Source organism: Phalacrocorax aristotelis, chromosome Z, assembly GCF_949628215.1.
Source record: "Phalacrocorax aristotelis chromosome Z, bGulAri2.1, whole genome shotgun sequence".
Classification (NCBI taxonomy): Eukaryota; Metazoa; Chordata; class Aves; order Suliformes; family Phalacrocoracidae; genus Phalacrocorax; species Phalacrocorax aristotelis.
Genome location: NC_134311.1, coordinates 2,105,250 through 2,130,341, shown reverse-complemented (window position 1 = coordinate 2,130,341; position 25,092 = coordinate 2,105,250). Strand labels below are relative to the sequence as shown.

The 25,092-nt window shown below is 43.0% G+C and overlaps 1 protein-coding gene across 1 annotated transcript in view; it reads right to left on the bottom strand.

Annotated features, from left to right (window-relative positions):
* Positions 1-21,875, bottom strand: part of ARB2A (ARB2 cotranscriptional regulator A) — a 275,407-nt gene extending 253,532 nt beyond the window's left edge. Inside the window, exon 1 of the mRNA XM_075078204.1 lies at positions 21,735-21,875. The gene's annotated coding sequence lies outside the window, so the exon portion shown is untranslated. The remainder of the gene's footprint in view (positions 1-21,734) is intronic.
* Positions 21,876-25,092: the final 3,217 nt, after the last annotated feature.

The following is a 25,092-nucleotide window of genomic DNA, read 5'->3' as shown; positions in this document are numbered from 1 at the left end:
GCACAGCACTGGGCCAGCTGCACTGGAGAAAATTAACTCTGTCCCAGCTAAAACTTTGACAGTCCAATAATCCACTCTACAAGTTGGACCTGCAGAGACTTTGACACGTTCTTTTGCAGAAGGCTGTTCATATTAAGCTGATGGGAAATAATAGCCCACTGCCAAAAGTCTTTTAAAAGGACACAACTCCTCCAGGAAGCTCTGCTTAAATTGTGTGCTTTTTAAATTATGATGCAACTCAACATGATTCCGTTAAAATGTACGTCTTTTGGCTAACATTTTAATCACATTGGCAGGCGTAGCAAAAGTAATCAACAAAAATAACAGCAAATCCAGAGACTTTTTTTTTTTATTTTCTAGTGTATAAGGTACTCATTGTAAATATTAAAATGACTGAAACATTGATTCACTCACGTGGATGGCATTGTAGACTTTTCTCAGATGATTCCAAATAGTCCACCAACAAAAGATCACCAAATACAAAATCTTGTCCATCATCAGCGTGTACATTTGCAGCACAAAACCATGTACACTCTTGTATATCATTTAGAAAAGAAACTTACTTGCTACAGTTAAAATTACCAGAAGTGCTAGGAAATTACATTGGTAGTGTTTTGTAATAGCCCAGGTGAAAATTTTTCTAGTCATACAAATCAGGTAGTCCTCCCTACACAAGATCTGAAAATTCATAATTGGGTATGGGTAAGTTAATGAATGCAGTTACAAAATACATGTAGGTGCTCAAAGACTTGTTATTACCCAAGGGACGGAACATAAAATTTATCTGAACAGATTAACCCTGATAAAATAAGCCCCATCCCCTCTTCAGATAAATAAAAGCAGTGACCAAGAATCCCTGGCATTCTTGCCTCTACAATGGATACCCTTCTTCTTCCTTTAACAGATGAAGACCCCGCCACTGAGGGAAGAGTAGAGAACTTAACGGGTTCACTTGCCAAGCTAGGAGCACCAAAATAAACAAATAAATCTGATTTCTGCTGTGCGAGAGAGAATTTCCAGTTCTTTTTGACAAAGCAAAAAGCTGTTCCAGCAGCCACTGGAGGGAGGACTTGGTATTAAAATGAAGATGAAACAAGCACAGAGTATTTTTATGCATTGTTTGTGTGAGCACAGCATTTTGTTGAATCCCTCACTGCTATTTGTTTAACTGACAAATAGAAGAAGTTAGATGAGAGGGTTGGATTTCCTTTCCTTGACAGACAGGTGTCAAATCAACCATAGTCTGATGGTGCAGAAATGAACAGTGGGAAAATTATAAAGCGCTCTGAATGGTTGCTTATAGGCAGATGAAGGAATTGCAGTTTATTCTAGGCATCAGTCTTAAGCCCTAGTGATCTTCAGCTGACCACTCCACATAACTCACAAATACCATCAAGTTTCCCGCAATAAATATAGATTATTTTAAATGTGTTATTCTGTACAATTACTTAGATGATTGTTTTAAAAACATATTTTGTGTGATTGTTTTTTGCATTAGCTATAGCAAGCATACTTCCTAAAAAACAAGTTACTATTTCACCTGAAGAAATATTTACAGTAAATAACTTTATTGCCAAGAGAACGCATACTTATCTGCATGTATCTTGCTTTCCCATGCAAACTTGAGATATCACAAAATATCTTATGCATATTCTGTGCCTCTTCAACTAAATGCCCAGTAATACTCAAAATAATTTGACAGCAGAAATATTCTGGTTTCTTGGTCTCATGTGAAACAACAAGGCTGTGTTTTCACCATATCCCTATTAATGCAACTACAGAACTCATGGATTCACAAATAGTAATTACATTTTAAAAAACAAACCAAAAACAACCAAATCCAACAGACTCTGGCACACTTAAGGAAATATACATCCATGTTTCATGTTCTTGTTTCTAAAGTGGTACTGGAAGTTTGGACCACTGAGCTTGTGATTGCACAACAGTGCTGGTCTTCAAATAAAACTAGACATCGTATCATATATTCCCACTCTGAAACAAATGTATACATACACAGATTTCTACAGACTTCAATTATTCTTCATTGTGCAAATGCAGCTAGAAACGTGGCAAAAAAAACCCCATATTATATGATTTTGCTCTTCATTAGCAACACCTGAAGTTATGTCAATGCTACAAATGTTCCAAATAAAGGCTACACGTAATTGTAGTGCTAACCCTCTGCAAGTGCAACGTAAGAAGAAAACCCACACGTACTTTCAAAGAGGACAAGTCCACCAAGTTTATCTGGACATAATCTGAATGGGAGCCATGAGAATGCTTCTTTGTGTTGCACTGCTTTATTAGAATACAGTTGAATTAGAGTCTTGTCCTCTGTAAACTGACATCCCAAGCAAGCCAGGAACAAGCTCGGGTTAGGTCTGTGCAATGTGGCTGATGACTAAGAACCAGTTTTTCTTCAAAGAGAAGTTTGGGTGACAGTTTGGCTCTAGTCCTTTCTCTGTATTGGCTCAACAAAGCAAAAAATACATCCTTTAATCTTAGCAGAATTTTCTGTCTAATTAGATTTCATCTGTTCCTGCTTCTAGGGCACTATGGATGACATCAGTAACACTGACTTCAATTAAGGTTGTACTTCGCTTACCTTCACTTGTAAGACCCTATCTTCTACTGCTTACAGGTTTGCCAAACTTCAGCACTGAAAGCCAATTATTCCCAGTCTGCTTTAGACTAAATGGTTTTGAAAAAGTTCAGCTAAAATGTCTACCTCTTGTATAAGAAGCAGGTTCAGAGGCAGTACCTTCTGCTCAGTTCTGCTGATGTTAATGAGCAGCTACTGCACCTCTGTGTTGCAGACATCAGAAATTTAGCCAGAGGGTCAGCTTAGCAGCGTGTGCCTCTTGCCATTACCCTTAAAGCCTGCCCAGATCTCCTCCAGTAAAAATTGCTTTTTGCACACGTTTAATATAGACTTACTAAGACTCACCAGAATTTCCACAAAATTTACCCTCCTGCCTAGAGCCTGCTCCATAGAGCTGCAAAAAGCCAGAGGGGAGATGCACAGGAGGGGAGTAGTAAATGCTAGAATAGGAGGATCTTTAACGACTGGAACACAAAGACACTGGCAAGGATCCCAAAGTCCCAGAATCTTAGTATCTCTTGCATGCTACCAAATGGCGGTGAAGCCTGCTGATAAAGCACACAACTGCAGCTGACACTAAAGTTTGATTTATTTGTACTGCAGCTACTTTCCAGTGTTTTTACCCCATAAGCTCAACAACCAGAGGACTATGAGCGATATGCATTGGCGTCTCAACCACCTCAGCAACTCAGTTGTTTACACAAGGCAGAGTCAACACAATTCCACACACTGAAATTTTAATTATTTCTGTTCAACTTCCTTGAAATGCTGGAAATGACCTTCATAAACATATGCATGTACACATGATCAAAATAGGTCAAAATAATACAAAAAGAGGCAGCACAACTTCAACACAGCCTCTGGGAGGTTTACAGCATGATGGTAAGACCATCAACCAAACATGAGGTTCAATATGATCATCAAGAAGTCCTCTGTAGCAGCAACAGCTTTGAATACTCATACTGTTTTTGTCTGGGGTAGAGTTAATTTTCTCCACGGTAGCTAGTACGGGGCTGTGTTTTGGATTAGTGCTGGAAGCAGTGCTGATGATACAGGCATGTTCTTGTTGCTGAGCAGGGCTTGCACAGAGCCGAGGCCTTTCCTGCCCCTCACCCCACCCCACCAGCGAGGGGCTGGGGGGCACAAGGGGCTGGGGGGGACACGGCTGGGGCAGTGACCCCTGCTGACCCCAGGGATGTCCCACACCATATGACATCACGGCCAGCACATAAAGCTGGAGGAGAAGGAGGAAGGGGGGACACTGGGACTGATGGCGTTTGCCTTCCCCAGTCACCGTTGGGCGTGATGGACCCCTGCTCTCCTGGGGATGGCTGAGCACCTACAATTCCTTGTCTTGCTTTGCCTGCATGTGTGGCTTTTACTTTACCTGTTAAACTGTCTTTATTTCAGCCAATGAGTTTTCTCACTTTTACCCTTCTGATTCTCTCCCCCATCCCACTGGGGGCAGTGACAGAGTGGCTGGGCAGGGGGACCTGGCTGCCTGGAGGGGTTAAACCACAACAACTCATAGTACAATACTCTCAAATATGCAGAATATCAATAATTAAGCGCATGTAGAACCACAGGCAGATCTGTTCAGGCAGATGGATAGTTATCTATTGAATCAGGGAAGCAACTCTGGGGACAGAAAAAGCGACCCTGCAGTGAAGGCAGGAGAATGCTGCCTGGGAGAACTGTGTTCACAGGATGAATTTGCAGCTGTTCTTATGGACTACTCAACTCCTCAAAACCAAAATGTTCTCATATAACCTCTTTTCGTATATTTACCATTTTCTGGGCATTCAGGCTGAATGGTTTCCTTCAATGCTCAGAATTATGGCCCGCTGGATTCCTGTTTTAAGAAGAACCTTCCCTAGCTGTCCTAATCTCAGTAACCAAGAGGAGCGTACACTGATAAGCAGGACATTAATTTCAAGATATCTTTCACCATCACCTCCCTCTAAAAGGCCAGTAAGAATCCGCTGCAAACAGCAGATGCTAGGGAAAATTCAAGGAATTAATGTTTAGGAAGAACTAACACCCTGCAACTGAAGCTTCAGAAAAAGCCCATGTAACGTGTAATAATACTATATTCAGTGCTAGATTTGCATTGTGCTGTTCCGTTAGCACATGGGCTACACCTCAGCTGATGAGGACAAAAAGAAATGTTGAAGCAATGTTAATTATTTGGAAAACAGTTGTGTGAAATACTCTTTAATTACAGAATTGGATTTTCCTGTCAGTGTACATCATGAGGATAAGTCATAAGGACTTGGCACAACATTACTTCATAATATACCTGAAATTGCTCTGTGATAGTTTATAAAAAACATGTTTTGGATAAGATTTTAAGATGATTGTTCTAAACTGTTAGTTTTAACAGGATGCTGGCTTGAAAGATGGGATGGAGAAGACTGACTCTCAATAGCCACATCTCTGTACATACTAAGCAGTTACAGGACAAAGCCAGAATTTTTCATCTGTTTTTAATGTCATCTCTTAAGCAATCCCATGGGTCAGCTGGGAGAGAAAAAGGCCTCTGAACACAGAAAAACTCAAAGACTATTAAAAGAGCCTTCTCTTAGGACAGACACTAAAGTAATTTGCAGGACAGCCTCACAAGAAGAGAGAAAGAGAGACACCAGAAATCTCCTGGGAAATGATTTCTGCTTAGGCTACCGTCAAAAGCTGCTAAAAAAACCTAGACATATGCATATGTGTCTAGTACGTTAAAATAACTTTTTTTCTCTCCCCCTTTGCTCTTAAAGAGTAGTGCAACTTTCAGGAGGGCTGTCTGCCATTAACTGAAGACACCTGAAAAGAAGACAGACAAATTGGCTCGAAATGCAGTGAATCCAGGTCGGTAGCTCAGATCCTCACACAGAGCGAGATATTTCTAATTCTGCCGAAGACGCCATGCTGAGGAGGTGCACAAGAAGAGACTAGGTACAGGTAAGAGGTGCACCCAGATTTCTGTGACACACCTGTTTCCTCCAATGCCTTCCAGAACATGCACATGCAAAGAATAAACACCACACACACACACACACTTGACTACTCTGCATCTAATGCAGATACTCCGATGACATGGAAGTACCCAAAACAGATGGATGCTCTGCAGAATCAAATCATGAGTAACGGATATCAGCACGCAGGGCTACTGAGACATAAGTTCATCATCAAGACACCAAGACATCAAGATCAGAATTAGACTAAAATACCCCAAATTCCCATAATGTATGTACCTCCTCTTCGCAGCAGCATCTGCCTCAAGAAATCTGCTTTACAGCTCTGCCCACCCATTTCTCCTACTTCACCATTTCTCCCCTTCTCCAGTATCTCAAATGGCTTTGCTCTGCCCTCTCTACCTGAGGGGCAGCCACGCTAGTTGAACAGCTGAACCAAGAAGTACTGCTTCGTTCCAACTATCTGGTGGGCAAATCAAATAGCCATGTGAAACACATCAGTCCACAGATTTGCTTCTGCTGGACTGCCATAAAACAGCACCACATAATAATATATGCATAAACAATGCGAATACTGTAAACACATTATTCTTTTAGCTGATTATTTAAGATTGACTTGATCTTAAAATTCTAACTGCATCACACTTGTATTTTTAACTCTTCACATTGGTAGACCTGCTTTTACTATTGTTTTTTTCACATTGGTAGATCTTCTACTATTGTTCTAAGAAACAATAAAAAGAACAAAGATAAAAAAACAAGGCAAGTAGATTTACTGGTTCAGTTTTAAAAATTGAAAATCTAATATTTACATTAAAAATATTCCATTAATTCCCTAAGTCAGTAACTGTAATCAGACTTTAGATAGCTCTGCTACTGCCTAATCTACAACCTTCCTGCATTTGCCCAGAGCCAAGACTGCCGAATGGCTCTCACCACAGCATCACAGAGCAGTCTAGGTTGGAAAAGATCTCTGGAAATTATCTGGTCTCCAACCTTCTGTTGGTCCTTACTTCATTCAGCCTAACAGGACCCTACATCAGGTAAGCCAGGGTGCTGCCAAGATGAGTCTTCAACATACCCAGGTAGGGAGATTCCACCATGCCTTTGAGGAACTTACTCCAATAACAGATTTTCTTATACCCAGATGAAATTTCTCCTCTCCATGCATCCTTGTGAACACAAAACCCATTCGCCCTCCATAACTACCTTCTAGTTATTGGATGACTGGGGAAATCTCTCCAAGCCTTCTCTCCTCTACAAACTTCCTTGAACCTTTCTCCAAACGCTGAGTTCTCTATCATGCTAATCATCCTTCTAACATCCTAACGTCCTGGTGGCCACCTGCTGGACCTTCTCCAATTTTTCAACATCTCCCCTGAAATCAGGGGACAAACCAGACACAGCACCCTAGGTACGCTCTTACCAACAAAACGGAGGACGCTGTTTGCCTTCACTGCCACATGGCACAGTGCTGGCATTATTCACCTTGCCGTCCAACGGCACCTCCAGCTCCCTTCAGCAGAGCTACATCCCAGCCAGACATACAGCAGCCTGCACTGCTGGTTGGGAGTTATAGCTTTGTCAGTGCACAGCTTTACACCCGTCTTTGTTAAACCTTCGGCAACTCCTCCTTGCCTAGTCCTCCACCCTGCGTGACAGGTGACAGATTACTCTGCACAAAACCAGATGAAAATATGACAGTGAATCTGGCAGTTTCATTTGCACCTGCAATTTGAACCTCAGAACGAAAAAAACGGTGGAACGACTGTTCTCTTTTTATTGTGGATCCTTTTGCCATATATATTGATAGCTTCATTTGCCATGCTGTTAAGCAAAGTTAGCCAAACAGTCCTTGAAAAAAATTAAGTTCTTCCTGTTACATGAACTGCTTCACTGACGTTGAACAGCTGTATCAAATGCTCTCATTAGGCCTCAAGCCTAAACACACTGTCCTAGTAGTAACCACTCCAAGACAAGGGCTAAAGAAACTTCACCAAACATTCTAAAACAACCTTGTAAAATTCTTTCCCTCTTTTGTGGAAAACATTATATTTCCTACCAGTTTGAATGAATCCTTACCAAGAAGTGTCTTACATTCTGTAGGTGCAGAATGCGTGATAGAGCAGAGTTCAAGTACTGCCAAACTCAAAGGTGCAGATAAAAGCAGCAGATGAGTAGGAAGAAAGAGGCTGGAGATGCAACTTCATCTGACAAAACAGCATCACCATAAATTCATTATTTTTGCTTGGAAGTTTCACAGTTTCAGGCCAGACAGGCCCACAAAATCAGTCAGTATTACCTCCTGTTAAACAGAGGCCTTTTATCTCCTTGAGCTCCAATCCCTGAGACCAATAACTTCTGTTTAATCACAGCAGTTCTTCCAGAAAGGCATCCACTCCCAAATTCAAGTTGTTAAGAGGTAAAGGGTCCATCGCTTGCTGTGATGGTCTGAAAGGCTAGTCACTGTCTCTCCCACTTTATCTCCAGCTTGAATTACTCTGGCATCAGGCTTCACTCACTATTTATTACTATACCTTTGTATGTTAAATTCTCTGTTTTTCCCTTACTTCATTAGATGTTACAGTCAAGTCCTATCTCCTTCTTCTGGTAAACTAAACAAGCTTAGCAGAGTCTCTTTCTTATGAAATTTTGATTCTAACTCAAAGTAATTTTTTCCAGTTTCTCTGTCCCCTTCAATTTCTGAAATCCCAACTGACAGCATTACACAAGCCAAACTCCACAGGAGAAACACCACCAGGAGTGGCAGCTTCTCAGGAAGTTCCTCGTTTTTCCCAATTTCCTTGTTTCAGTTCTGAAAACTTGACCGGCTTTTTTAATTTAGTTTTTTAGACTGTAGACCTAACTTGCCAAATAACTGGATAATACCAAATGAATTCTTTACTGTTTATCTTTTTATTGATCTTGAGTTTAAAACAAATGTTACTAGTAATGATTTAACATTATTTCCCAAGATCACTCCTAAGCAGTATTTACAGAGGACTACCACTCCTAAAGACGTTACTTAAAACTCCTTCATAAAGACTAAGTGCCTCCTGATGTGGCTTTTTTATGGATACTAAATAGTCTCGAAGTTTGAATGAGCTTTATCTTAAAGCACTTGCTTTACAAAATCTTAAATCTATTATACTGAAGCAGTAACTGTAATCAGGCAAACTCATTATCTGTACAGAGTTTATTCTGTTATTTAATTATCAACAGAATTTTCCATTAGGATCCCCTTATTTTACCCCAGCTGTAACAGTCAGCTAAACAATCTATTTGTTGTCTGGATTGAACCACTCCGTTCTGCCAAGTACTGACACACCATCAGCACTTTTCTCATCTTCTAGGATCTCCTTATCATTCCAAGTATTATGTAAAATGCGTAAGAAAAGACTTCCCTTAAAACATCTTTTATAATTCTCTGGGCCAACTTTGATAAATAAGCACTCTCAGAAAAGACCATGACTAATCATTAAGTCACAGGAAGTATCAGACTCTTCCTAAGTCTTCCAGACTGTGATTAGGTGGCCTTTTAGGAGGAATTCTGCTGTTAAACACAACATTGATTAGAATAGTGTGGAAGCTGAAAAATGTAATAGCTACAACATAGTTTATTGATAAAAGAACAGTAACTACAGGACAAGGGTAAGCAATTCATTGCTTTATTCTACCTTCATGTCACCTTATGATCAGATGGATAAAGCCCAATCCTAAAAATTTATGTAAATAAAATACTTGCTACTAAGATCTGCCCAGTCAAAGTTCTTAATTTTATGTCAGCCTCTACAGCAGCTGATCATATTGCTTGCCAAGACTACAGGAGAATTAACACGAGAAAAACAGAGATACATTATACAGTGTGTCGCATGGAAAAAATACGAACCAGCATCAGCCTAATTGAGTGTAACAAGAGACTCCTGAAAAGCACATTATAGGCAATACAAACATTTTCTCACATAACTGACAATTTTCAATAAAGTCTGTACTGAAATAGCACTACCTTTGAAGTATCCTTACATAAACAAGAATTCTTTTTTTGCAATTAAATGAAAGCTGTACTGAGCGTTGTAAGGTCACATTAGCAGTACAAACACAGGACAAAATCTGCAAAGAAAAATATCACATCAACTACCAAGAACAATTACAGCACAGCAAAAAAATGTTGCAAGAATCCTCTTGATAATGTAGCCAACCCTCCAATCCTTTACATTTTTAACCTACTCCCACATGAAAACAGAAGAAACATTTCAGTTACAACAGCTTAAAGATGTGACATAGTCCGAAGAAGCAAAAACCTTTTGTCCTAAATTCCTTCTGCTGAAGGAGGAAAAAGGAAGAGAAAGAAAATGTTAGGGAAACCAAAATTTTCAGACTCTCCATCCTTTGTTACTAAATTGTACTGTAAACCATAAAAAAGGATACAGAAAAAAATCAAGAAAATGAGGGGGAAAAGCAGATGGAAAGTAATTTTATTAAAAAAAACCCCAATCAAATCTTGTTAAGAGAAGATCAGCAGTGCTAGACAAAATATATGCTATCTTGATGTAAATGAAGTTTAGCAGACTTGGTACAAATCTGGAAGGTGACACAAAAAATCTGATAAAGAGCAAAAAAAATATGGAGAGAAGGACAGGGGACAGAGCATTGTCCTTGGAGACAATCAAAACTAAAAGCACCTAAACACTTAGGCAGCATGAACTTCACATCGAAAATGATTCGAAATTAGGACTCGAGTGCTTTAAAACCAAGCCCAGTATAGCAGAGAAATGCTATTTTTATATTCCTGGTAAAATGTGTCTTAACTAGCCAGGTGCTTAACTGCATGAGAAATAGATATAGGCTTCAAACTAAATGGAAAGCAACTACCAAAATAAGTCTATACCTAAAAATGACTCAACTTCAAAATATTTCTCAATATTGCAAGAATCAGATGAAGCAAATTTCTCCATTCCAATGGATACACCTTTTGTGTTACCGTCTCTAAAACTTCACAAAACATAATGAATATTATTTCAAGCTACTATAGTTTGGAAAGGGAAAAAGCCACAATTTAGAACAAAGTAGGAAATATTTTCTAGACGATAAATGTGATGTTGTAAATTTAAAATGAGACCTGAAGAAACAAATTAGAGAAGAATATCCTGGCAATGACATCCGGGCTGCTTTGGGAAAAGCACAGCCTGCAGGTTGAGGGACACGATCCTTCTCCTCTACTCTGTGCTGCTGAGACACATCGGGAGTGCTGCATCCAGTTCCAGACTCCCCAGTGCAACGGAGACATGGACATACTGGAGCGAGACCGGTGAAGGGCCACAAAGACGTTTAAGGGCTTGGATATCTGAGGAGGGGCTGAGAGAGCTGGGAATGTTCAGCCAGGAGAAGGGAAGACTCAGAGCAGGGTAGGGGGAGTCTTACCAATGCCTGCTAAATGCCTGATGAGGAAGGACCACCGAGCTGGAGTTTTCCCAGTAGCACCCAGTGAGAGGGCAACAGGCAACGGGCACAAATTGGACATCTGAACATAAGGAGAAACTTCCTTACTCTAAGGGTGGTCAAAGGCTGGAACAGGCACCCAGGGAGGTTACAGAGTCTCTGCCCTTGGAGATACTCCAAACTTACTGAACACAGCCCTGAGTAATCTGCTCTGGGTACCGAGGTTGGACTAGACATTCTCCAGAAGTCCCTGCCAATCTCAACCACTCTGTCATTCTGCAAAGACAAAGACAAATTAAAAAGTGTACAACAAAAGAATATGCAAAAAGCGTGCGTGTGCATGTGTGTATTTATACATATGTTAGTTACCTCCCACAACAGCAACGAACAGCTTATAACAAGGGATGTGAGAATCTTTATGAGCAGCATGTGGCTGAGCAAGAATTAGAGCTCATGGTCTCAAGGGTTTCAGTTCTGTGTTCTTAGGAATTTCCTTCTGATTCTGATTCTTCAATTTGTGTGAAACAGCCAAAATTTATCATCATGAAACTGTCAAAATCATCAGGGCCACAGCCATGACAAATTTGTGAAAGCTGACAACACTGGATATTACTCATTCTTTTGGCAACTATTCTTTTAAGTGAATTAAAACACCTTCAAGCTGGTTAAAATCACCCTGCAGATGAATAAAACCTTAAGAAGTGTCCATATCCCGTTCCATAGGTCATAGCATATGCTTAATATGTGTGCCTTCCTTACCCAGCAACATTATTAAAACATCGTCAAGTCTACAGGTACCAGAAAATATCAAAAATAAGGTTGCCTGCACAGAGTTAGTATAGCATCCAAGCACTAAACTCCAGTCTTATTTTAAAAAAAATTGAGAAAATAAAAACAAAGAGGAAAGAAGTCACCTCATTCTCTCCTACTTTTCTAAGCTAGTGTCATCTGTAAGTTTCTGTCCAGTGTGGTCTTGTCTAAATTCTTTTAAAAAAATACCCATGATGAATACTCCACAACCTCCATAGAGTTAAGTTCAAGTTGTTAGCTTAAGTTCATGCTTGAACCTCACCCTGTGCCTCAACGAGCATCCAACCTGCCAGACCTCCTGCCTTTTGCTCTGCTTCCTCCAGCTGTGGCTGAGAGCCCTGCGGAAGGGAAGGCAAGGGGAAACCTCCCGCTAAAGCTGAAGTTACTCTCCCCACGCAAGGTGGGTGGCAGTGAACGCTCCCCAGCTATGACAGAGAAACCACATCCCTCAGTATTACTGACAACTGAACTGCCCTGTTTGACATAGGATGAATATTCTGGCTGTAAATAGAAATCTATTCTAATGTCAAACTATTCTTTTCAGGGGAATGTTTTCTCTATTTTCTGCCACAGCCTTTTACTTCCTGACACTTAGGAAGTTTATGCCCTTTCTCTTTGTAGCATCCCTTCCCATACCTGGAGACTGCTATCGTGTCTTTGTTCCTTTAGCCTGAGCCAACTACTCCTTCCACCTTTCCACATGGCACTCTTTTTCTCTGGACTTTCGAAGATTCTCGTTGCTTTCTCCCAGAAGACCCTCCCATGGGCTCAAACCATTTCTTAAATGTGATGCCCAAAACTGATGAAGCCCGAGCAATGTGGAGCAGAATGAAATTATCATGTGACATATTTAAATAAGTCCCTTCTAACTATACATCCCAGAAGAATGATTACCCTTATTGTAACATCATAGTGCTATTGACGCATGTTCAGACTATGATTCACCTAAAAATCTGGGATTCTTTTTTCTAGAATTATTGCTATTTTGTATTTATGTAGGGAACTATCTAATCTAAGCACAGTACTTTGCATTTGTCCTTTAAAATGGCATTATTTCTTTTACGTTGTTTCTCTAATTTTTCTAAGCCATTTGAAATTCTAAATTTATTCTTCACAGAACTTGAATCCTCTCCCGGCCTGGTACTCTCTGTAAAATTAATAAATGTACTCCATCATCATCCAAGTCATTAACAAATTGAAGGGATTTGTTTTTTTCCACTGCACTTCTGCCTTCGTCAATATGTAGAGTGAAGGTGCTTGCTTGATAAGGAGCTATTCAGTTTTCTGTCTGACCTTCCCCTCTTCAGCTTTAAGTATGACCCTAATGTTTCTCCCATCCTCAATTCCTCCTCCCCCGTATTTAAGTGCCTCTCAATCTCCCTCTCCTATTTCTCTCACAAGCTCCCAGTCCCACTTGGCTGCATTCCACCCTGAGAGCTTCTAGTGCCATTCCACTCCCTCCCCGAGCTCGTCCTCATTCGTCCTTTCAAGTGCTTTCCCAGAGGCACTGCCAACTCAACTCCTCATTCCAAACCTCCTCTCATCCACTCTACTCCGGTCCCCTGTTTAATTCATCCTGCCATTACAGAACGAGTGTGGGAATAACAAAGCCATCGAGCGTTTTCCTCCGCTCAAACTCCCTGTTGCCCACTTGCGCTGGTCACCGTCACCACAAAGTGGTGGAACGAGCTGGCTCGGTTGTGCTGTGGTTGTTCTGGTGCATGCGTCTGAACAAGCAAAAGGGCACAGCACGCCTCGTATAGGAGGTATCACTGGATCTTTTTGCGTTCTGAAACTGATGTTGATACTCGACACAAAAGTAGACCTTACCAAGTATCGTTTTTCTTTTTCACACCACAGAGGCACCGTACCCCAGCATAACATATACTGGAAGGAACCTTTGGAGGTCAACTTGACCAAACTCCTGAAAAAGCAGGTCTTATCAGAACAGGCCGCTTTGGCACTCGGCCAGTCAAGTTCTGAACATGTGCAACAACAGTAATTCCACAGCTTCTCTGGGCCACGTTCCCACGTTTGACCACCCTCGTAGTTTGATTTTTGGGGGTATAACTACCAACATTTCCCATAAGGTAAAACACTAAAACATACTTCTCTGCTATCCTATACTGCTATAGGACAGCAGATAAATACAAGTTAGAACAAGCAAACAAAAATACTACGTTATCTACACCGTGCTCCTTTTCTGGAACGCTAGGTAGCTTAATGCTACCACATGTATAAAGCTTTCTTACATTCCTGTTAGCAGTACTCTCTAAAGATTGCAATTCGCAAGAATTTTCTAAATAATGCTCTTTTACATTTTTCCTCTGGACATCACTGGGTAGGCAAGGTCTAAGTTTCTCAATGGAATGCGCTACTAGCTTTGAAAAATCCAATTTCTCTCTGACACAAACCAGGTATTAGTTTTCTCTCTCATCCCAGGAAAATGCAGGCACGGGTTGGCATCATTAAGGAACCGGGCTTCCCACCTCAGCATGTTTCCATTCCTCCCCTCCTCCCTTGACCAACTACCTCACACAGACAAGAATTCAAACTCCTGGTTATTTTGGTGTGGTCCTCTCACAACGGCTCCTTAGGGATTTATCCTAACCTTTATCACTACTTAAATATTCACCAGAAAGACAACAAGAATAGAACTAACAGAACAAAGAATGAAAAGACAAAATTTTTAAAAAAACCTTTAATTGCCCACAGAATGATGTTGGGAGGATAATGAACAAGAACTTAAAGCACTCCTGCAGGAACATATATTCAACCTATCTGATACTACTGAAGTTGCTGGGATGATTCACATGAATGTAATGCTAGAAATCAAGAGATATAACCTATTTAGAAAGAGCAACAATGGAGAACAAATGGCACTGTGTGCCAAAAATGTCATTGTCTGATTCTGAGTCACTGACAACAGAAAATCATGTCTTAAGAAATAAAGTACAAGTCAGGATACTAGCTGGGGTTTGCTGCAGACAGGAAATCTCACATAGCGTGGTGGTTAAGCATCTACTGCATCTTGTTAGAAATAGAAGTTTCATTATCACAGTGGATGTAACACTGAGTGAGACAACCTGGAGCTTTCATGCTGCCATTATCAGAACCTGCTTGAAATTTCTAAAAATTGAGGACAATTTCTTATGCTGAGAAATGTTAAATCCAACCCAAGGGAAAGCTGTGTTTGACTTCATCCGGACAGATAACAAGTACCCCACTGTGTCACAGAGAACAAATACAGAACAAAGACCGTTCCTGCCCTCAGGTCCTAGAATCAAAGGACATATTCCCAAACACATCTTTGCAAAATGACTTAAGCGGTCCCACCCCCTACCCATGCTACCCCCTCAGCTGTACCGGCAGAACTGTTCGTAGCAAAGCATCGTGAACCGGTCTGGGGAATCAGATGAATGAAACAAGAACAGGGACCTGATCCGAGTTAAAACCAGCTTCCTTTCTCCCCCCTCCTCCCTGCTTTTATTTTTTAAAGTACACTTTTAACTTACCAATTCACAGATTTAGTTCGTTGCCTGGTACAACTGAGGTGACACAAGGCAGGAACATACAGCTGCTGCCTGAAAACTTTTTAGCCTGATTTGCCAATGTGGGCAAAAAATAGACAAAGCAAAAGGAGGGCTCAATAAATGATCAATAGGACAGGCTATAGTTCATTCTTCTAAATTTCAAGCTCTGCTATTCCAAAATACAAACATTTAAAGTATCAAGAAACCTCCAATAATTTTTAACTTATTGACTAGCATGTATCAAACATGAGTTTGCATTTATAATAGCGTCCCGGTTTCAGATGGGATAGAGTTAATTCTCTTCCTTGCAGCCTGTGTTTTGGATTTAAGATGAGAATAACATTGGTTGTTGCTGAGGAGTGCAGTGTTAAGCAGTCAAGGACTTTTCCAGCCTCCCATGCTCTGCCAGGGGCACAAGAAGCCATGAGGGGGCACAGCCAGGACCCCAGCTGGCCCAAGGGCTATTCTATACCATTCCATACCATATAGTGTTATGCCCAGTATATAAACTGGGGGGAGAGCGAGGGGCGCAGACAGACAGACAATCACTGCTTGGGAACAGGCTGGGCATTGGTCGGTGGGTGCTGAGTTCTTGCACCACTTGGTTTTCCTTGGTTTTGCTTCTCTCTCGTTTTCTTGTTTTCCTTTTCATTCCAATATTATTATTACTATTTTAATTATCAAACTCTTTTTATCTCAACCCATGAGTTTTTCTTACTTTGGCCCTTCTGATCCCACTGCTGGGACAGGGCAGGAGGGTAAGGCAAGCAGCTGGTAGGTGTTTAGCTGCCTGCTGGGTTATACCACCACAAATAGCTTTGTTGATTTTGACAGCTCTGCTTACTCTGAAGTACTTCTTGGCTTGCAGGTGGGCAGTTATGATAACACAGCCTTGAAGCTTGGGAGTCACCAACATATAGATACACAATTCCCAGCTGTTCAGATTTTATTCCACAAGATTTAATCGTATGCTTCAGTGGGGAGATATTCTTTCACTACACGGACTATTATTCTTCAAGAGAGATACAGATTGTGTGCATAAGCACACCTATTTATCCCTCATTTCACCATATTTCCATAATGCCTTTATATAATAGCTCTTTCACTACCAAGTCTTCCTGTTAACATATTCCTCCTTTGAAAATACTTCCAGTTTTGTTTTTGACTGTGGGGCCTGTTCTTATTTAAATCTAATCCACTTACCCAACACCTTATTTCTCAAGATCGGTTTACAACACACATGTTCTGCAAGAGGAATTACATGCTCATTTGTTAGAAAAAAAGCCGGATGTTTTCAAGCTTCCTTGGTTATGCTCTAGTGCTTAGGGTGAGGAGGAAAGCAAAGAAAGAACACAGTTTAGCATCTTCTTCAGGTAAACAAGAAGACCAAGATTTGCATGCATTATATGCTAATGGTGTTATGCATAAATATGACATTCACTCAAACCAGCATTTCAAGGCTTTGTGAAGCCTGGCTTGCAGAACTTTAAAAGAAACTATAACCACTATGTTATCTGTCGGGCTTGGTCTTTGACGTAACATTCAAGACAACCTGGAGTGTACCTGGCACACTGACAACACGATCAATCAGAATTGCCTTGTCCATCTTCTCAGACAAGCAGTTATTACTCTAAAAACCAAGACAGTTTTCATTCAAGCACAGAGGTATACTACGGCTGCAAATTACAACTGAGCTACTGACTCCCAGCATGTAGCAGAAATAAAACACAAATGAGGTCCACTATGCCCATTCCTAAGCCAAAATATGCTTCAGTTAAGGGATGACGAGAAACAGGAGAACCCGTTTTTCCAGTGTCCCACCAGGAGCTTTCATCATGCACTCTGCATAAAGCTGACATGGTGAAGAAAGCTCAGTAGGCCAGCAGAGTATGTACGTTGCAGCCGAAACATCCAGAGAATTCAAAACAAATATCTTAAAAGATTTAATTGCAAATGGAAAACTTTATGAAGCTTGTAATTCAGACAAATCCAGACTAGCCGTCTTGGGAAATATTTCACAATTTCCATAGCTATCTTCCTATTAAATTTTGTATTTCTTATCTACATCTTGGAGATGCCTAGGGGTACTTAAGAGTAATCAAGAATATTTTCAATACGGTCAAAAACATTTTTCAGTATGTCCCCCTTAAAAAAATATTTAGCTTAAACCTTGACCTGAAATTGGCAGTAAACAAGAAAACTTCCTTATGAACAACTGATAATAAACTACAGAAAACATGCAAAAACTTGAACAAGGTAATATGGTGGGTCTGGCTTTAAATGCACGAGCATCAGGAAAGAAACACCAACGTTCAGAATCACTAGTGCTTCAGGTATGGACTCACTTCCAGTCAACACCAGAAGAGGCTAATTTGTGGTCCAATTAACAACATGTACAGCCAATTCTTATTTTAACTATTATCTCTCTAGACATACGATAAAGAAAATTTTCTTTCATTTGCCTGCCTAAGAAAAAAACCCTATTTGCTGACATAACACTTTCCCAGATTTACCACTGTTCTAAATATACTGGATTCAGCTAATACTATAGTTGCTAAGACAATACTCATTTCAGGTAAGTATTAAAAAGCGATGCTTGCAAGACTCAAATGTCTATATAGCAGGCTTAGCACAGACTGGTCCCTTTCAGTTTCTGCTGGGCAATAGGAAGCTGGACAAATACAGAAACTACAGTAACTGTAAAGCAGAAACACCTAAAATTAGCCTGATAAACTCTACACATGTCCTCTTTGGACACTCGTTCTGCAGTACCAGAGAGGTTTCATCAAGCTGGAAGTTGATACACTCCAGGAGAGTGTAAGAGGAATAAAAGCAGTTACATGAAGATTGCACTAGCCCACAGAGCGGGACACCATCCTCACCAGCAGTATCTCTAATAATTAACTCACAGGAGCAGGCTGCTCAGGGAACTGGTAGAGGGGCCTTCACCACAGCCCGTTCAACTCCAAGGTGACTGAGGCTGCGGATCCATCATGTGCTGAAGCCCATGCGATGGAACACTTTCAGCCCTTCTTCCTCTGGCCTCTCCACTCCCCACCGCAGTCCCACGTCCTTTCTCAGGGTGGCACTCATGCTAGTGGGCGAGCTGACACAACGAGAAAGGCGCATTTCACACCTCTCGTATGGGGCAGGCAGGGGCGAGGAGTGCTGCTCCTTCCAGCAGTGTGGGCTGTGACCTGAACGGGCAGTGAAGCCCTGGGCACTCTGTTAACAGAGCGCGTCTGTAGCTGGGGGGAAGCGACTTTGGGTCCCAGCCTACTCCTAGAGGCAGTCAGCCATAAACCAAAAATCACTACCAAAGATGGCACTAACAGGTATCTGGTGGACAGCTGAGCAGAAAGGCAAGGATTATACAAAAGTGAATGCTGTACCTTTTCACCTTCCAGTAAGACTCGGTCACATTGTGAGAACCATGTAAGGAATACTCTGAGTAGTTAAGCTCTCAGAGGCCTTGCTCCAGAGTCTTCCTCTCAAAAACAAAGTGTGCATATATAAATAACGCACATTCTAACTACAGCACTTAAACCACTGAACAACATCCATGAAAAATAACCATTTAAAACCCATTAAATTGTGCTTCAGGAATTCCACTCAGTGCAAATCTGTAAAACTGATCTACAAGCCAAGTAGATACATGTACGACCACACTAATAAAGAGCAAAAAGTGCCTCTTCTAAGGCACAGAAAAATTCATAGGGCAGCATTAAATTTCATAAACAGATGTTTTCATGCCCACTGTTAACCAATTTGTTTCAGTCAGCGAGTAGAAAAAAATAAAAAAACTATATCCATTCATTCTTTGTATATATGCTTTACTTCAAAGAATCCCAGGAATCTATTGTAAATCTAAAAAACTCCTCAGTCACCACAGCACATTGTTCCCCAAAGGAACAGTGGGTCAAATTCAAAGTACCAGCAACAGAGTCGCATTCAGAACTTTTTCTATAGAGCCTGGAATGGACAAAACCTCCAAAGTCAGCGCCGAGTCTTCAGGGGGAAAAAAAAAATAGGGTTGTGAACTTAAAAGAAAAGAGACCAACAGATAAATCCCCACTGAGTAATTATACGAAGAGGCTCCTCCAAACATTAGCTAACTAGTACATAAAAGGCAATTCAGTAAAAACCACGGTCAAGTCAACTAGCAGATTAACATATAGTCATAATTGGCTACAAGCACTGAAAAAGCAATCTGAAGAAAGCAGACAAAATCCAGGCACTGGTGAGAAAACTCCAATAATTAAAGGTATTTCAGTAAGGTAGACAGCACTCTGAGCGTGCACTATGCTTCTGAAATGATGATGCCCTTGTCCGCCTCCAGCTGCTAAGTACTGTCGGCCTGCTGGAAGTTTTCATCTCGCTCCTACGCCTACCAGCATCCGCTAACCTATTTCAGACAAAAAGAGCCAGGTCAGTTTAAATGCTATAAATATGACACCTGTCTTAACCCACCACATTTTGACCGCAGCGGGCTGGGGCGTGCTCAGACTAACGCCAAGGGTGGCACATCAGACCCCCCGGCAGACGGGCAGGTGGTACGTGACAGCAGTGACTTCAGCAACAGCAACAGCTGGCGCCTGGGGCTTCGACCTGAAGCACTCAGGACACCAGATCTGTTCCACCCCAAACCCAGAGGAGCATATAGACATGCTTTCTGCATTTTACATCAGTAGCACTGTGACACCCTCTAAGCCGTTAAGTGTTTTCAGTTGCCAAGATTTTAGTCTTCTCTACACGAGCATTTTTACCCTTCCCTACCTAATTACAAAATACCTAATTTTACCATCCCACAGACATTCTTTAACCAACACGCTCTCATCAGGCAGCTTTACCATAGGTAGCGAAACATGTCACCACCCTCTTTCACCCACAGTCTTGTTAACGATTCAAATAAAATATTAGTTATTACCAAAAGGACACCACCTTTTTGCTGTGCTAGTGGCATTTACGCTTCTCCGAAGGCAAATATTGTCACTACCCTACTCTCCACTGCCTCACCGAGCCACTGCGTGGTTAAGACCACAGGTATCCAGTTAGCTTTGTAATTGCTCTCGATTTTATAATACTTCTTTCGCCAACAATGATATCGCCTGGCCGAGGCGTGTTACCTGCTTATTCGAACTTACTACCTCAGCCAAAAACTTCACGCAGAAGTAGTGTAAAGTGGATGCTACGTGTTGGGAGGGCTTGTTGAGCCGGCTTAGACGAGACTGAGCAGCCTGGCTCATATAACGCCACAGTCAGAAGTTAAATATCTGGAAGGGAAGCGGTTGTTCTCTACCAAAAGCTTCAGTACTTAGCTCTGAAAGAAAAAAATGAGCCAATGTTTCTTTAAAAAGCAAAGTGCATGGTTTTTTCGAAAGGAACTATAGAAGCGCAACATCTGATGGCTTAGAAGAGCGATTTTGAGTTACCCCATTGCCAAAGCAAAGCCAAGCAACGGTAACAATTTAAAGTGAAAAATTACCTCCCTACATTTACGCCTGGGCAGCATGGATGTGGCAAACATTTCACGCAGCTTTCTAAGCTGCCAGACCAACTATGAAACCTTCGCTCCAGAAAGAACTTTTAAGCACATATAACCAGGACAGCAAAAGTCAGAATGAAAACTGCTGCTCAAACCCAGCTGGATTGTTACGTTGGGAGAATTATCATTAACTTTTTGACATTCATGACTGCACGAAAGCCTGAACCAGGGAAGAGGGAAAATGGACAAGCCTAGTTTGGTGAAAGCAGCAGACAGCACCAGAAAGCTGCAGCAAAGCCTGTGAGCATGCGTTTTTTGTGGAAAAAAAAAACTAAGAAAAATGCTTAAAGTTATTTAGATCAGAAGTTGCTACGGTTATCCCGGTTGTGGCTGATGTGGCGCTCTCGCCACGGGAAGGAAGGTGCAAACACGTGGAGCAACGGCACCGTCACCGTGTTCCCACCCTCCACCCGCCTCCCGGGTGCTGCCGGGCCCGGCGGCACCGACCTGCTCTTACACCCGCTCCCGGGGCCCGGCCCAGCCAGCTTCCCCCCCTGCCCGCCCCGGCGCCGCCAGCAGGACAGGCGGCGGGCCCGGCGCCCCGGGCTGCACCACCGGGAGAGGCGAGGCGAGGCGGCGGGCCCAGCGCCCCCGGCCAGGCCGGGCCGGGCCGGGCCGCCGGGAGAGGCGAGGCGAGGCGGCGGGCCCAGGGCCCCGGGCAGGGCCGGGCAGGGCCGGGCTGCCAGGGAAGGCGGGCCGCCCACCGCCGCCGTCCCCTCGCCACCGAGGGGCGAAGGCCGGTCCCCGCCGCCCCGCTCCCGCCCCAGGCCCAGGCCCAGGCCCCGCCGCCGCCGCTGCTGCTGCTCCCCCCGCCCCCGGGCCGGGCTCGCACCACGTACCTGGCGCCCGTCGCCGGCGGGGCGGGGCGGGGCCGAGCGGGGCGGGGCCGGGCTGGATGGGGAGGGCGCGAGCGCCGTCACCGGCGAACGCGCGGCCGCTCCGGTTGCTGGTGCCGCCCCGACCCGGCTGCACTTCCGGGTGACGTCAGCGCCCAGGGAACCCGGAAGCGTGGCGAGAAGGGGCGGCTGTGGCGCGGCAGCGGGGTCCTCGTCCCCTTCCTCCCCCTCGTCCCCTTCCTCCCCCCACCAAAACGGGGAGGTGAAGCCTGTCAGGCCACGGCGTCTCCCCCGGTGAAGCGGGTTTTGAGGAGCTCAGGCAACCCCCCGTGTAGCACCGGGCCCTGCTTTCCCCGCCCGGGGGGCGATGGCTGAGGAAGGGCTAAGCGGGCGGGCGGTGGGCGCCCCTGGCACGGGCCCGGCGGGTAACGGCACCCGGGCCTGCCACCCCGGGCGCTCCTTGGGCTGGTGCAGCTCCTTGGGAAGGTCGTGTTTCCATTTTGATAGCTTAGGAATTGGTAAAATGAAAATATCTGGGGCAAAATTAGCCAAGCCAGATGTTTCAGCCATCTTCAGAAATACAGTGTGGCGTTGGCCTGTACTGAAACACTGACCCTCACGAGCAGATCCTTGCTCTGGCATAGCGAGAGGAAGCACATCAAGTTTCATTTCAGGGGTGCCTGGTCTTGCTCCCTTGAAAATGTTACCAGATTTGGTCAATCTGGAAAATGTTTCCAGATTTGGACTGCTGAAAACCTGCATTATACAGGTGCTCGGTGGAGGCTTGCACTGCTCGTGGCTCTGGCGGCACGGGAAGGTTGTGACCCATTCCTGACTCACAGACAACCGAGATAGGCGGCATACCATGCACGCGACTGAAATGTTCTACTGCTTCTCAGCTGCCCCATCGTCCCAGACAGCCAAATCCACTGAACCAGAGCCATGGGCAGGACTGCATGGGAGGAGATAAAACATTTTATGTAGGGTATCCCTAAAGGTTCTTCCCCCAGAGGGTGGTGGAGCCCTGGAACAGGCTCCCCAGGGAGGCATCACGGCACCAAGCCTAGCAATATTCAAGAAGCCCCTGGACAAGGCCCTCAGAGACACGGTGTGAATTTGGGGCTGTCCTGTGCAGGGACAGGAGTTGAACTCGATGATCCCTGTGGGTCCCTTCCAACTCAGGGCATGCTATGATTCTATGATTTCTCATCAAGGTTGCTCCCAGCTGCTCTCTCCGTTATGGCCGAAAGCAGCAAGGTTGTAAGTTTTGCTCTCAGTGGCTTTCTGCAACACCCAAGGAAGGAATAAGTGAAATAATTTTCTTCTTCAATGCAGAAGATATTATAACATCTTGGTGAACTTGTCTATTTACATTTTACAAATTATGTTTGGCATTTTGAGTTGAGCCACTTGTACTGAGACTTCCCTTTCCTTGCATTTCCCCTGTTAGAAAAAAGCAGTGCTTAGATGTCTTTTGATGAGGCATACGGATGCCATGGTACAGTGCTGTGACTGAGCTCTAGCCCACCAGCTCCGGCTGTGACCTGGAGCAGAATCGAAGAACTCAGGGTTGGGGGAGGATATTGAGGGAAACATTTGATGAACACTGGTAACTGCATTGCAACCCTTCCCTCTCACTCAAAGTTCATGCCGTCTCTCTGCACAAGTAGTGCTGGGTTGCAAAGGCAAGCTGGTTAAGACCAGCAGTAAGTATTTTTTATTGTGTTATTTTTAATTCGGATCCATTCCTTCATCTGGTTCACTATCATTCTCCACCTTCTACAGGCTGAATGAAAAGAAAAACCAAAATCCAAACAACAACAAAAATGAACCTGTAGAATGTAGGCATCAGGAAGGAGTTTCAGGGGTAGCTTGCATGAGCAGGACGGCTAAAAATTGTGCCTGTCTTGATACAGCTCTTTATAATTACAGATCCAGGGAAGGATTCAAGGAGGAGAAGTTTATCAAAACGAGGCAGGTCTGAGGGGGTGAGTAGTGGTTTCCGGTCAGCAAAGAACTATTGCTCATATAGTTGAAGCTCTTCATATTACAAAGAGGTAGCTGGTTGAAAAGGGAGGTCTCGAGTCTCATTAAAGGGCTGACCCCAAAATTCCAAATATCAGCAGTGAAGAGGAAACAGCAGTAGTGTGTAGTCAATAGTCCTGTGCTGGAAGCTGAGCTTTTATCTTCTGTTTGCACGTAGCACCGTCGAGTTTTGGTGTCTTCATAGACTTCTGTGATCTACAGTAATACCAGTAATAGGCTAATACTAGCAGCAATACTAACCTGCCTGCTTACTGTGCAGTGCTTTGATTCTTTTCCAAAATCTGTGTTTTCTTCTTCAGTCTTGTATCTCTCATAATGCTGTAACATTCATAGATGGCTACAGATGTGTTACTGGGGCCCAGTGTTCTAGACCTCTCTACTTATTGCTTGTTGAATGCCCACTAAGGTCCTTGAGTTCAGTTTTCAGATGTATTAAGTGTTCATAGTTGCATCTGAAATGGATGGATTTGCCTGCACAAGGTGCTGTAGAACTTCAGATGTGTTAAAAGTCAGGTCTGCGTTATTTTCAGTTGAGCATCCAAGATTATCAAAACTGCTTTGCCTTCATTTCAGTCCCCAATAAGCAAAAACATCATTTACTTATGTAGATTATGTGAAGGTAAATTAAAGTTTGAAACTCTCAGCTGCAATAGAAACAAGTCCCCTAAAATATCTCCAAAAACTAGGGGTTTATGCACATCTGGTAAATGGAGCTGCATTTCAAAGAACATAAGGAAGACAAGGCATTGAACTGTTGGTTATTACGATAGCACTATTCATCCCATGTGGCGCAGGAAGCAACAGTCCTCTGTAAAAAAGAGTGTGTGGTCATGTAATTAAAACTGTCTTGGGCTGCATGGTGTTAATGACTGCCAGCGTGTCTCGAGTCCGTAGGAGGTTACAGACCTAGTTAAAACTGATGGGTGGATTCAGCATTTTTTATGTTGTCCTTAAATCTAGATAGCCTCCATGACTGTAAAGGAAGCATAGGGAACATGGAGGGGTTAAAACTGCTTAGAAAAAAACCATCCTTTTTGCATAAATTCTTTCCACATTAGGTGAATTGCACAAACTCGTACCCAGATGGGATGACTCCCCTTAAGAGTGCCTGGTTACTCAGTACCATGCAGAGTTAGACCAGGTTTTGACACACTTGTAAATATAGATATGAATAGAAAGTGTAGTAAGTAGCGGCATGGTGCTACCGAGAGCAGATCACGTCATTCCAATATGATTGCAGGCTCTTCCACGAGTAAATCACCACTCTGATGCATCTAAACTGGAGTAAAGGATCTGATACAGTGCCCCATGGGGA